Source organism: Nelumbo nucifera, chromosome 2 (assembly GCF_055504915.1).
Source record: "Nelumbo nucifera cultivar China Antique chromosome 2, China Antique-T2T, whole genome shotgun sequence".
NCBI lineage: Eukaryota > Viridiplantae > Streptophyta > Magnoliopsida > Proteales > Nelumbonaceae > Nelumbo > Nelumbo nucifera.
In genome coordinates this window covers 70,214,682-70,226,766 of record NC_142650.1, presented here as the reverse complement: position 1 = coordinate 70,226,766, position 12,085 = coordinate 70,214,682, and the positions used below count along the sequence as shown (strand labels likewise).

At 42.1% G+C, this 12,085-nt stretch overlaps 1 protein-coding gene across 3 annotated transcripts in view; it reads left to right on the top strand.

Moving 5' to 3' along the window:
* LOC104601488 (PH, RCC1 and FYVE domains-containing protein 1-like) overlaps window positions 1-12,085 on the top strand; it is a 147,619-nt gene that overhangs the window by 51,926 nt on the left and 83,608 nt on the right. The gene's annotated exons all lie outside the window — the stretch shown is intronic.

Below are 12,085 nucleotides of genomic sequence, written 5' to 3'. Positions count from 1 at the left end.
TGAATGAGTATCAGAAATACATGCAGCCTAGGAAGAGGCACGAGATGTTACCTCCCCCAAGGACTGAATCATAAGCACTAAAACATGCCCAAACCTGAGAAGCAAATTACAAATTAGCCCAAAACAGATCACTCCTTGACGCCCTTGCTTGGCCAGAGAGTCAGCCATTACATTTGCTGATCTGCTAACCCACTGGAACCTAACAGTCATATTTCTTGTCATCCATTCAACTTTCTTTACCAGATCCATGTAGCCCCAACAAACTGTGTTTGGGCTATTCAGCCAGCCCACTACTACCTTGGAGTCTCCTTCTACTAAGAAATTGCTCACTCCTAATTGACTAGCCATCTGTATACCTTGTACCACTGCTAGTAGCTCTGCCCTTACAGAATCACCTTCACCCACTGGTCCTGAGAAAAGAGACAACATATTGCTGTCTTTGTCTCTTAGAATCCCTCCAATTCCAGATGGCCCTGGGTTACCTTGGCAGCTACCATAAGTTCAATTTTACCACTCCATTCGGTGGGGATTTCCATTTGCATAGTGCCATTGTTTAGAATAGTAGACTTAGCATGCTCCTAAATTTTGTAAGTTGTGTCAACCCATATAAAGTTTCTTCTCACATAAGGCTGCATAGACACTAAAAGCCGTGACATTGCCATTCTGTTTTCCTAGTTCTACTTGTCATACTCTGCACTCCCAGACTTAGGTTCCTTAATCTTACCATTGATATACCCTATCTTTCCCCTTGTAGTTTTATACAACTTGATCTCCTTCGACCCCATTTCCATGACCTATATGGCCCTCTGATACGAAGCATAGGAAGGAGATCAGGTTTAGAACACTATTTATAAAGAATGACTAGAGTTGGAGAATGTGTTGTAATAGTTGTGCCATTAGTAAAGGCCACCTAGAAGAAAAGTTACCTGTCTTTGGGGTAGGATTACCTTGATTGGATCTACACTTTGTGAATTTGCATGTGTACTATTTGTTAGTGTTTAACGGGTAAGTAAAAGTTTGGAAAAACTGATAAGGGATTTCTTATGGGGGAGAGGAGTAGAAGGACCATAGAGTGTGTTGGGAGGTAGTGTGTACAAGTAAGAAGTTCAGTGGTCTAGGTTTAGGCAACATCCCTAAAAGGAATTTGGCTCTGCTAAGTAAGTGGTTATGGAGACTACCAACAGAAAAGGTCAAAACTATGGGCAAAGATGATTATAAGCATGGGCTTGTAGCTGATGGTTGGGACATTGGTTTGTGGGCTAGAGTAACAAGAGTTTCACCTTGGAGATCCATCCATGACATTTGACCTCTTTTCTTACCTTTCACTAAATACAACTTGTGTTTTGGAAACCTAGTTAAATTATGTGAGCATGTATAGTTGGGGAACTCTCCATTGAAAGAATAGTTCCCATCCCTTTTTAGTTTGTCTAACCTCAAGGATGAGCTTGTGTCTTCTTTTTTAGTGCTTTCTAGCTCTGGTTCTGGCTTTGCTTGGAATTTAGGGCTTAGGAGGGGACATAGAGATGCTAATAAAATTGTGTCTCTGACTTACTTCATAGTTTGGATGGGGTATTCTTGAATCCTTTAGTGTATGATTATTGGTTTTGGTGCCCTACTTCTTCTGGTGTCTTCTCCTATGCTTCCTTTTTCTTGGCCTTGACCTAACCTATAGACATTTCCTTGGTGCCTTTTTCCTATTAAAGAGGTTTGGAGCAAACCTATTCCTCCCAGGGTTAGTGGTTTTTGTTGGGAAGTTATCCTTGAAAGAATCAATATTTTTTATCTCATTCAGAGAAAGAGACAAAATAGGTGTCTTTCCCCCATTTGATGTATCCTTTGTATGGCCAATGGTGAGGATTTATAGCAAAACGATTTATCAATTTAATGTAATATGAAAGCAAAAGATTGGCAAAATGTGTCTTGATTGTGGTCAAAACTAAGAATAAGTGTTGGAAATTCGGGAAGACCAACGTTCAAGGTGGGGGTAAGGATTTAGGAAGCGTTATTCTAGTGGTAGAAAGGCTAATGAAATCATTTTTTTATTTTGAAAAGTAAAGATGAAATTAATTAAATTAAAAATCAATACAAAGGAAGGTGATAAGAAATTACCTGAGAGAAGAAAGACCGACTCCGACACTTCTTACACTAGAACAGTAGACAGACTCCAAAAAGAACAATAGAACTAACTCCTCTGGCACCAAAAACTAGACCAAAAACAAAAGGACAACTTCACATGGCACAAAAGAAACTAACAAAAGAGACAAACTAAACTTCCTCATCAAATGAAGGGATGAGAGATCCATCCCATTGACGCCCAAAGATTGCGGAATAAGGGGCGAATTTCAAAAATTTTTCTCTCCCTTCAACTGGGAGTCACATTCCCTATTTAGAAAGTCATATTTTCAAAGATCATTCTTGAACCTTAAACTGAATCAGATCTGAACCAAAAGGAATAGGAGAGATTTATACCTGATACGGAGAAGTAATATCTCCCAATGGAGGTGTTCACGCCCAAGGAAGGATCCAAAATCTGCTCCCACTGAAGATGGCGCAGTGAAGGGTGGAGCAGAATCAGCAACGTTCTTCAAAAGAACTTGACCCTTCGCAAGAATCAACTGGATGGCTTGTGGGTACAGCTCCAACCAACCTTTTCCCAAAAAATTGGAATCAAGATCAAATCTTGATTTCTCCCAAGAACTGGAGATCGAACTAAAAGGAATGGCAATGACAGGAAGGAGGCGGCAGGAGAAAATTCGCAGTATGCAGGAAATCTCCCTTTCTCTCTTTCTTTGCTCTAAAGAGAAAATATGTTGTGTGTTTCTCTAAAAGGGCTGCCGCCCCTTTCTTCTTTTGTAATCTTAAAGGGATCAGCTCCTAATCAGATTAGGAGTTGCTAATCCAAATCATATTTGGGTTAGAAGTCCCTTTAAGTGATGAGGGATAGTCCTTATCTTATCTGCAGATCAGATCAGCCATCTCCTAATCTAATTAGGAGGTTTCCAGATCTAAATCTCATTTAGATCTTGGACTCTCTAAGTGGATAGGGTCTAAGCCCAATCCCATTAGCTGATCCACTTCAGAATTCGCCCCCTTTAATTGACTGATCAAATCAGCCCAGTTCGAAATGGGCTTAAGGCCCATTTAAGGTTATGTACTCAAAAAGCCTTCCAAACTGCTGCCCAGTTGGGCTTCCTTGTATGGCGTGGGACCCAAGCATTGATCTACACATCAGCCACATGGGTTCAGCCCAGCCTTTGTTACAAGGCATGGCCGAATACACTGTTAAAGACAGTGCACCCCCTGAAACCCATCGAATGGGCTCTAAGGGCCCAACACTTACCCAAAGTGGTCCTTGGGCCAAGCCACCTTGTAACACCCAGGGACTGTGGGCAGATGCAAGATTAGCCCATCAGGTATTATCCTCAATGGTCTTACACTTAACCTCTCAGCCCATAATGATCATACACTGCCCGACAAGAGAGGACCTCTCCCTCGGCTGCTAGGAACAGTGTTGCACTCTCCACTTATATGGATCCCGGGAATTAAAACCTTTTGCAAACATTTTAGAAACCATAATATATATACTTTTATATCTCATATAAAATATACTTTGCAAAAACAAATCTCAACGGTTGAAATCGGCTGCTGGCAGTCTTGGTTTCCATCAGTGAGAGTGCATCCCCGATCATTACCTTTGTCCGACAAAGGGGCTGATCCTTTCACTATGATCACCCACTCAGATGAATTCTCGGATTGTCCCAACATACCCAGGTTTTGACCCTTGCTAAGGATCTCACTGATTGGTACATCAAAGACATCCCGATCCGACACCTAGTGCAATATCATAATAGAGTCTAGGGGTCGGGTGTGACTTTCCAGTTTTGCCCATCAATCTCCAAGGTCCAGGGAAATACTGGAAATCTGGTCCAGTTCATAGATTCAATTAATCCTACACTGTATGTGCCTAGGGTCTCACCCTGGCAGCTGAGACAGGCCACCCCAACCGACTTGGTGGCACCATAGTGTCAGCCTTGTCAGGATAGGTCTCCCCAGACCGACCCACTAGCTATGAACATTCTAAACTAACACGAGTCTCATTCGGTGTCTAGTTTAAGGGTATTACACAGAAACATACCAAGGGAACATGAATCAAATATGCACCTTTATTCATTTACAATAAACTCATAAAGTACATCATTCTGATTGAAGCTAAGGGCATACAAAACTGTCTAACATCAAAAACCTCCTCTTGGTAGAAACTAGCAAAAGAGACAAGCTAAACTTCCCCATCAAAAACCTCCTCTTGGTTGTCACCATCTTCGTCCCATCTCTCCCTCCTCCAATTACCCCTTTTCTTGATCTTTCTTCCTTCTTCTTCCTCTCAAACTCTTTAAAATCTTTTAAGGCGAAGTCCTCACCTCCCCAAAAAAACAAACCCAACTTTTATCAATTTCTACATCTTTTCTGACCACTGCCTTGAAAGAGACAACACCGATTTTCTCCACCTCCTCTTTGAGACATTTATTAGGTTCTCTAACACCAAAATTGGAATCCTTTTCAGGAGCACCAACAAGATGACCAACCCCCAGCTGCTTACCCGGGTTCGAGGATCTCTAAGAGTTCTCAATATCAAGAGCTTTCTCTAATGTTTCAGAGGTTTTATTGTTCCTTCTTCTATACACCCTTTTATAGTTCTTCGTAGGCCTACACCCAACCAAACCAAGCTTCGGTCGGGAAAAAACTTTGGTTACATGAACAGTATGAGAGCATCTAACTCCAGAGGCTCCTCAAACCTTTTTGGATGTCACAGAGTCAGTTCCAATTAAATCCTTCTTAGCCTCCCCCTCCTACCCAAATCTGCACCTAACTTCTCGATAACCACTTCCTCAAAAATATGAAGATCAGCAACATTAGCAACCTCATCTTCGAACTGGAATAGGTAACAAAATTCCTCACCATCATTTTTTCTTCCACCACACCAGGAGCAGTGTCTCCTTCTAGGGTGGCAACAACAAACCCACTGGCATCATTCTCCTTCTTTGTCAGACCAATGTCCTTTTCTTTGTGAATCTCCCTATGTACATTAATTTTGATTTCCTTTCTAGTCAAGAGAGGGGCCTTGGACGTTGGCCTAGAGTTCTTCTTTGGAAAAGTATCTTCGAGATCTTCTACCGCTCTACTACTTTTATCACAATGACCAGAGTCACCCATGATGTTTCTAGAGATTTGAGACACAATGGGGTTCCCTACTAGACTCACAGCTTCTAAAACCACCGATTTTCCCAAGTTTTGATCACAACTACCAAAGCAACTTCGTTGTAGCCAGGGTTACGGTTTGTGTCAATAGAAGTTGCAAACCTTTTATTAACCTCTACCTTGAATGGGACATGAGGCCTACTCGCATGAATTGATAAAGGCATTGGTGAGTGGACCCCAGTGATGTCTCCTTCTCCAACGTAGGACACCCCTTGAAGAGACTTTCCAACACCCCTGTCACTTGACACTGAGTGGGCCCCGCCTCCCTCCTTTTTCAAGCTCTCCCCCAAATCATTCCTCTTTCCTTTCCCAAAGTCTCAAAAGTCCACAAAGCCGTCGTATCAACCCCACTAAAACTGATGTTTTTTTATTCCCAAACTACCCTCATCTTCATCCTTTGAAACTATCTCTAAGAGTAGTCTTTCAACTTCCACCTTCTTGAATCAGATGGAACTTGAGATACACTTCCTTCCTCCTTACTCAAGGAGAGGATATCAAGTCAACCGCCAGGGTAAGTACCTTCGATAACCACTCTTAAATCAAAAAGTTCTCCACCAAAGTGAAGAAAAAGAGATGCTGGAACAAGATGAATTTCCTCCACCTCAATTTAGATACGTGCACTCATTAAGTTCTTCCAATTCAAAGTTCTTGAATCAATGAACCTAAAAATCCCACAAGCATAACCAATATCCCTGAAAGTTTGGAAACTCCAGGCATGGAGAGGAATGCTGAAAATGTTAATGCAGACGAAACTTGAAGGCCCCACGTTTCGCAGTGCACCGACGAGAGGATTCCACCTCCCCAATCTTAACTCTGGATCCCAGACTTGAACTTGTTCGCGCTCAAGGATAGAAAGAACCTCGCGCCGATTCTTCTCACCTAGAATTGCCTACTTAGCTTCCATTCAGTCACAAGCCAACTCCAAACTTCTTCAACATCTGGTTCTGAGTTGACAAAATGACCAACCAAACATTTATTTAAAAACTTAAGTCGGTCTATAGTACCTTCAGTTGAGCTCATGACCACCTCTTTCATCCTTAAAACTTAACTTTTGGGCTCTTGATGGTTGTAGCTGCTGCTTGCAGAATTAGAGAGAACATAAAGAGAAAAGAGAGAACCTAGAATCACTCAACCTGGGGATATTGTTGTGCTAGAAGGGTTGGCAGTTAGTAAACAAATTCATTAAGCTGAAGAGAATAATCAACATTCCATTACCTCAAAAGAATAAAATACAAGAGTATATATAAACTCTGTGAGAGTTCTTTGAAAGCTGAAATGTTGTAGCTAAAGCAGTAGAAGAGAGGAGAAGACCAAGAGATGCTAAGAATGTCGAACTGAATGACCCAGTCGACAATGCTATTATTTATATTAGAGTACATTACAATGTTACAGGAAATGATTGGAATGCCCCTGATTAGTGATGGGACACCCAGACAACTTAAAACACTAAACAAACTTAGGCCCATTAACACAGGCCCAGTACATAACAACTTAAACTCAAATATAGGCTAATAAGAACTCTTATCAGCCGAACCATCAATACATGAAAAACCTTCAACCTAACACTCCCCCTCAAGCTAAGCATGGATGTCAATCATGTTTATCTTGCCAAGAAGGTCCATGAACTTTGCTGCAGCCAACCCTTTAGTCAATACATCTGCAATTTGCAGCTCAGATGGAGTATAAGGAATGCACAGTTCTCCTGAGACTATTCTCTCTCTAACAAAATGTTGATCAATTTCAATATGTTTTGTCCTGTCATGTTGCACAGGGTTATTTGCAATGTTGATGGCAGCCTTGTTGTCACAATACAGTCTGAGAGGACCCTCAACGTTATTGCCAAGCTCATTAAGAAGGGTCCTGAGCCATAGGAGTTCAGCAACCCCGTGAGCCATAGCTCGATATTCTGCTTCCGCACTTGATCTAGCAACTACATTTTGCTTCTTACTGCGCCATGTGACCAGGTTCCCTCCAACAAAACCAGCCCAATCTACATCAGTATAAGCTTCAATTTCAATTCTATTGTTTTTCCTGAATAGATTTCCCTTTCCTGGGCAAGTCTTCAAGTACCTAGGAATCCTTTCAACTGCTTTCATATGAGGGATCTTTGGAGAGTGCATGAATTGACTGACAACATGCACAACATAAGCAATATCTGGCCGAGTGAGAGATAAGTATATCAACTTCCCTACCAATTTTTGGTATCTCTCTTTATCACAGTAGTCCTCCCCTACTGATTCCTGTAGGCCATGATTCTGTTCTATTGGAGTATCTGCTGGCCTACACCCTATCATGCCTGTTTCCTCTAGGAGGTCAAGAACATACTTCCACTAACATATGTAGATTCCTTCTCTTGACCTAGCAACTTCAATCCCAAGAAAATATCTCAAATGGCCCAAGTCTTTGATCTCAAATTCCGAAGCTAAAAACTTCTTCAGTCTTTTTATCTCTTCCAAGTCATTCTTGGTAATTACCATATCATCCACATAAACAATGAGTGCCATAAGTTTGCTATCCTATCTCCTTATGAACAAGGTATGGTCTGCACCGCTTTGAGTGTACCCCACTTTCTTCATGGCCCCACAAAGCCTCTCAAACCATGCACGAGGAGACTGCTTCAAACCATATAATGCTTTCCTCAATTTACACACCTTTCTACCAAAGTCATAGCCTGGTGGATGTTCCATAAATACCTCTTCATGAAGGTCACCATTTAGGAAGGCATTCTTCACATCCAGCTGATGAAGTTCCCATGAAAAATTTGCTGCTAGTGACAATAGAACCCGAATTGTGTTTAGCTTTGCTACTGGAGCAAAGGTTTCTTTGTAGTCAATTCCTTCTTTTTGAGTAAACCCCTTTGCCACAAGTCTGGCCTTGTACCTTTCAATGGACCCGTCCTCTCTGTGCTTTACAGTAAACACCCACTTGCACCCAATAGTGCTCTTCCCCTCTGGCAGATCCACTAATTCCCAAGTTATTGCTTTCATTAGGGCTTTCATCTATTCATTCATAGCTTCTTTCCACCTTGGATCAGACACGGCCTCTGAGTACCTAGAAGGAACATGTACAGAGGAAAGAGCAGACACAAAGGAGTGATAGGCAGGAGATAAATGTGAGTAAGAAACAAAATCAGCAATGGGATACAGGGTGGTACAAGAACGGATAGGCTTACGGAGAGCAATAGGAAGATCCAAATCAAAAGTATGTGAGTTGGAATTACCTTGGATTGCAGAGACAGATTAATTCGAGTCCAACTGGTTGTTGTCATGAGGTTAAGGGTCCTTTTTCCTTCTGTTGTATGTGAGTATCTCTTTTTGTTGCCTACTAGAGCCTTCAGGGACATCTGCAGCATCAGGGGAGGTAATCGGCACAGTGGGAGCCTCACTAGGTTGACCCGGGATGCCACAACTAGGAGTAGAAGAAGAGGATGGAAGTCCTGTGGCAGATAGGGGAACAAAAAAGGAGGGAGAATGAGAATCCTCTTCCACCCCACTAGTCTCCCCCTGAAGAGGATTCATAGAAGACTGAAAATATGGTTGAGACTTAAAAAAGACCACATCTTTGGTGACATACTTTCTCTTGGAGACAGGATCATAATACTTGTACCCCTTTGTGTAGGAAAGTACCCCAAAAATATTCCCTTCGTAACCTTAGGATCCAACTTGGTCTTCTTTGGATCCTTCACATGTATGAAACATATACAACCAAAGACCCGTGGAGGAAGAGGAAAGTCTGGAAGAGTGGGACACAAAACAGAGAAAGGGGTTTTCATACCCAACACCTTAGATGGTATCCGATTTATCAGATATGATGCAGTAAGTACAACTTGAGACCAGTATTGCTTGGGAACTTTGTGCCGGAATAATAAGGCTCGAGCTGTCTCCAATAGATGTCTATTCTTGCGCTCAGCAACCCCATTCTGCTGAGGGGTATTAGCACAGGATGATTGGTGTAACATGCCAGCATCTTCCATGAATAAGTTCAAGGATTTTTCAAAATATTCAGCAGCATTATCTGACCGGAATTGCTTAATCTTCTTATCAAACTATGTTTCAATCATCTTGCAAAATGCCATAGTTATCCATGGTACTTCATCCCATCCTTTTAACAGGTAGATCCATGTGCATCGAGAATAGTGGTCAATAAAACTGATAAAGTAACGGAAGCCATCAATGGAAACAATGGGTGAAGGGCCCCAAAAATCAGAATGAACCAAATCAAAAGGAGCTCGAATTTCATTACTGGAAATTGGATAAATAGTTCTACATTGTTTTGACATTTGACATACTTCACGGATTAAACTCTGACTTGAAATGCCCTTAAACAATTCAGGAAACAACATTTCTAATGAAGAGAAAGACAAATGACCTAGCCTAGCATGCCACAGATGCAACTTAGCTATTGACTCCACACTCTCCGGACTACTAGCAGCAGATGCTTGTAAGGCTGAACCGATATTTGCATCAAAATAGTAGAGGCCTCCATACTCATGACCGCTCCCAATCGTTCTCCTCGTCAATCTGTCCTAGAAGACACAATGAGTAGGAAAAAAGGTTATACTACAGTTCAAATTTTTGGTAAGTTTTGAAACGGACAAAAAATTTGAGTTAAGACTGGGAACATGTAGAACTGATTTAAGAGATAGGTCCTTGCTTAGGTCAACCACCCCCTTTCCAGAGATGGTGGAGAAAGACCCGTCAGCAACTCTCATCTTATCCTAACCAGACAACAAATGATATGAAGAGAATAAGGAAGACATATGTGTCATGTGGTCAGTTGCACCAGAATCAATAACCCAAGAAGTAGAATCAATAAAGCTAGTTGCACTAAAGGCAGAGACTGTACCTGATCTGGCAAGAGAGGTGGAAGCAAAAGAATTATTCCTTAGACGGGCTAATGCCCGGCGAAGGACCTCTACCTCACTAGCAGTGAAGCCCAAAGCACCAGCTCCAGAGGAATCAGCAACCTGCCCCATAAGAGAAGAAGACACTGTTGGTATATTCTGTGAGTTGTCACCATTGTTGTTGGTGACAAGATTCCCACTTGCCGCATGACCCTTCTGTTGCTTCTTGTCCTTTCTCAATGCAGTTGGCTTCAGGTGAGGATACAGGACCCAACACTTTTCTTTTACATGTCTCTCACCACCACAATGAGTGCACTTAAGGTGCTTCTATCTGGATGTCTGTTTCCCTTAGTAGAGACTAGGGCTGAATGTTCTCCAAATTGTTCGGTTGGTTGAGTCTGAGAGTCAACTTGCATCTCCTTTCTCTTGACTTCTTCATTCCTCACTAGATAATAAACATGGTGTAACTCGGGCAATTCATCTCTCCCTAGAATTTGTGACCTTATACCCTCATACACTAGGTCCAGGCCAGCCAAGAACTTAAAGGCTCTGCTCTCTTCAATCTACTTATCATGTCTCTCCTTGTCCCTGGCATTTTCTCAATCCAATATCAAGTGATGGTCAAGTTCTTCCCAAAGACCTTCCAGAGTTGCAAAGTATGTTGCAACTGTCATATCCCCTTGCCTTAAGGCAGCAATGTCTTGATTCAATCTGTAGATTCTAGCATTGTTTTTCTTCTGTCCATAGGTCTTAGACACCTTTTCCCAAATCTTGGCTGTTGTAGGAAAGTGATGAACAGTCCTGGCAACCCGAGGAGTCATAGAGGCAAGCAACCAGGACATAACTGTGGCATTCTCCTTGCGCCACACAGCATACTCTGCACTGCCAACCTCAAGTTCCTTCTTGTTCCCATCTAAGTAGCCTATGAGATCACAGGAAGTAATAAAAATCATTGCAGAAACGGACCACTCCCTGAAGTTGTATTCACCCAGCAGCACACTTGTAATCTGCAAGCTGTGCAGATTAGGGTTTTCCATATTGAAGACCTTGCAGCAGGTCTGTTATCCCTAGAAGAAACCTCTCCGGATATTGAAGACATCTTGACTGCAGCCTCTGTGTAGATGACACTGTTTAAGACTGGCCGAAGTGATCACAGTGCTGAAAAAGAGACTAGTTGCAAGATTGAAGAAGGTTCTGATAGCTCATTGTTTCAGACTTGCCGAGACTGTCACAGTTCTGAAGCAGTTCAGTTACAGCAGCAAATGAGGTGTTCTGGGCTGGTAACCGACCTGAAACTGAGGGCTCTCCACCACTGTGCTATGCAGACTTCACTTGAGCTTCGAGTACTGCAACTGTAAAGAGAGTTCTCCCCCTTACGGCCAATACTAGGACTGCTGAAATCAGTCCTCAACTAGGTCTGTCCTATACAGACCTCTCTTAGTAGCCGAATAGCTACTAACTACTAGAAACAGTCTAGTAGGACATCAGCTTCTGGGTCTTACTTCCCTTGCGCCCTACAACCAAGGGAAACCCTAGGTTCGAACCTTGTGTTGTTCTCCTACAACCCTAGGGTTTCACGGCAGCAACCCAGATAAAAAAAAAAGAAAAGAAAGACAGCAAGAGAGAAGAGATGGCGTCAGCTGTAACCAGGAAGGTGCTTAATACTCTGATACCATGAAAGCTGAAATGCTGTAGCCGAAGCAGTAGAAGAGAGGAGAAGACCAAGAGATGCTGAGAATGTTGAACTGAATGACCCAGTCGACAGTACTATTATTTATATTAGAGTACAGTACAATGTTACAGGAAATGACTGGAATGCCCCTGATTAGTGATGGGACACCCAGACAACTTAAAACACTAAACAAACTTAGGCCCATTAACACAGGCCCAGTACATAACAACTTAAACTCAAATACAGGCTAATAAGAACTCTTATCAGCCAAACCATCAATACATGAAAAAGGTTCAACCTAACATTCTTCATAA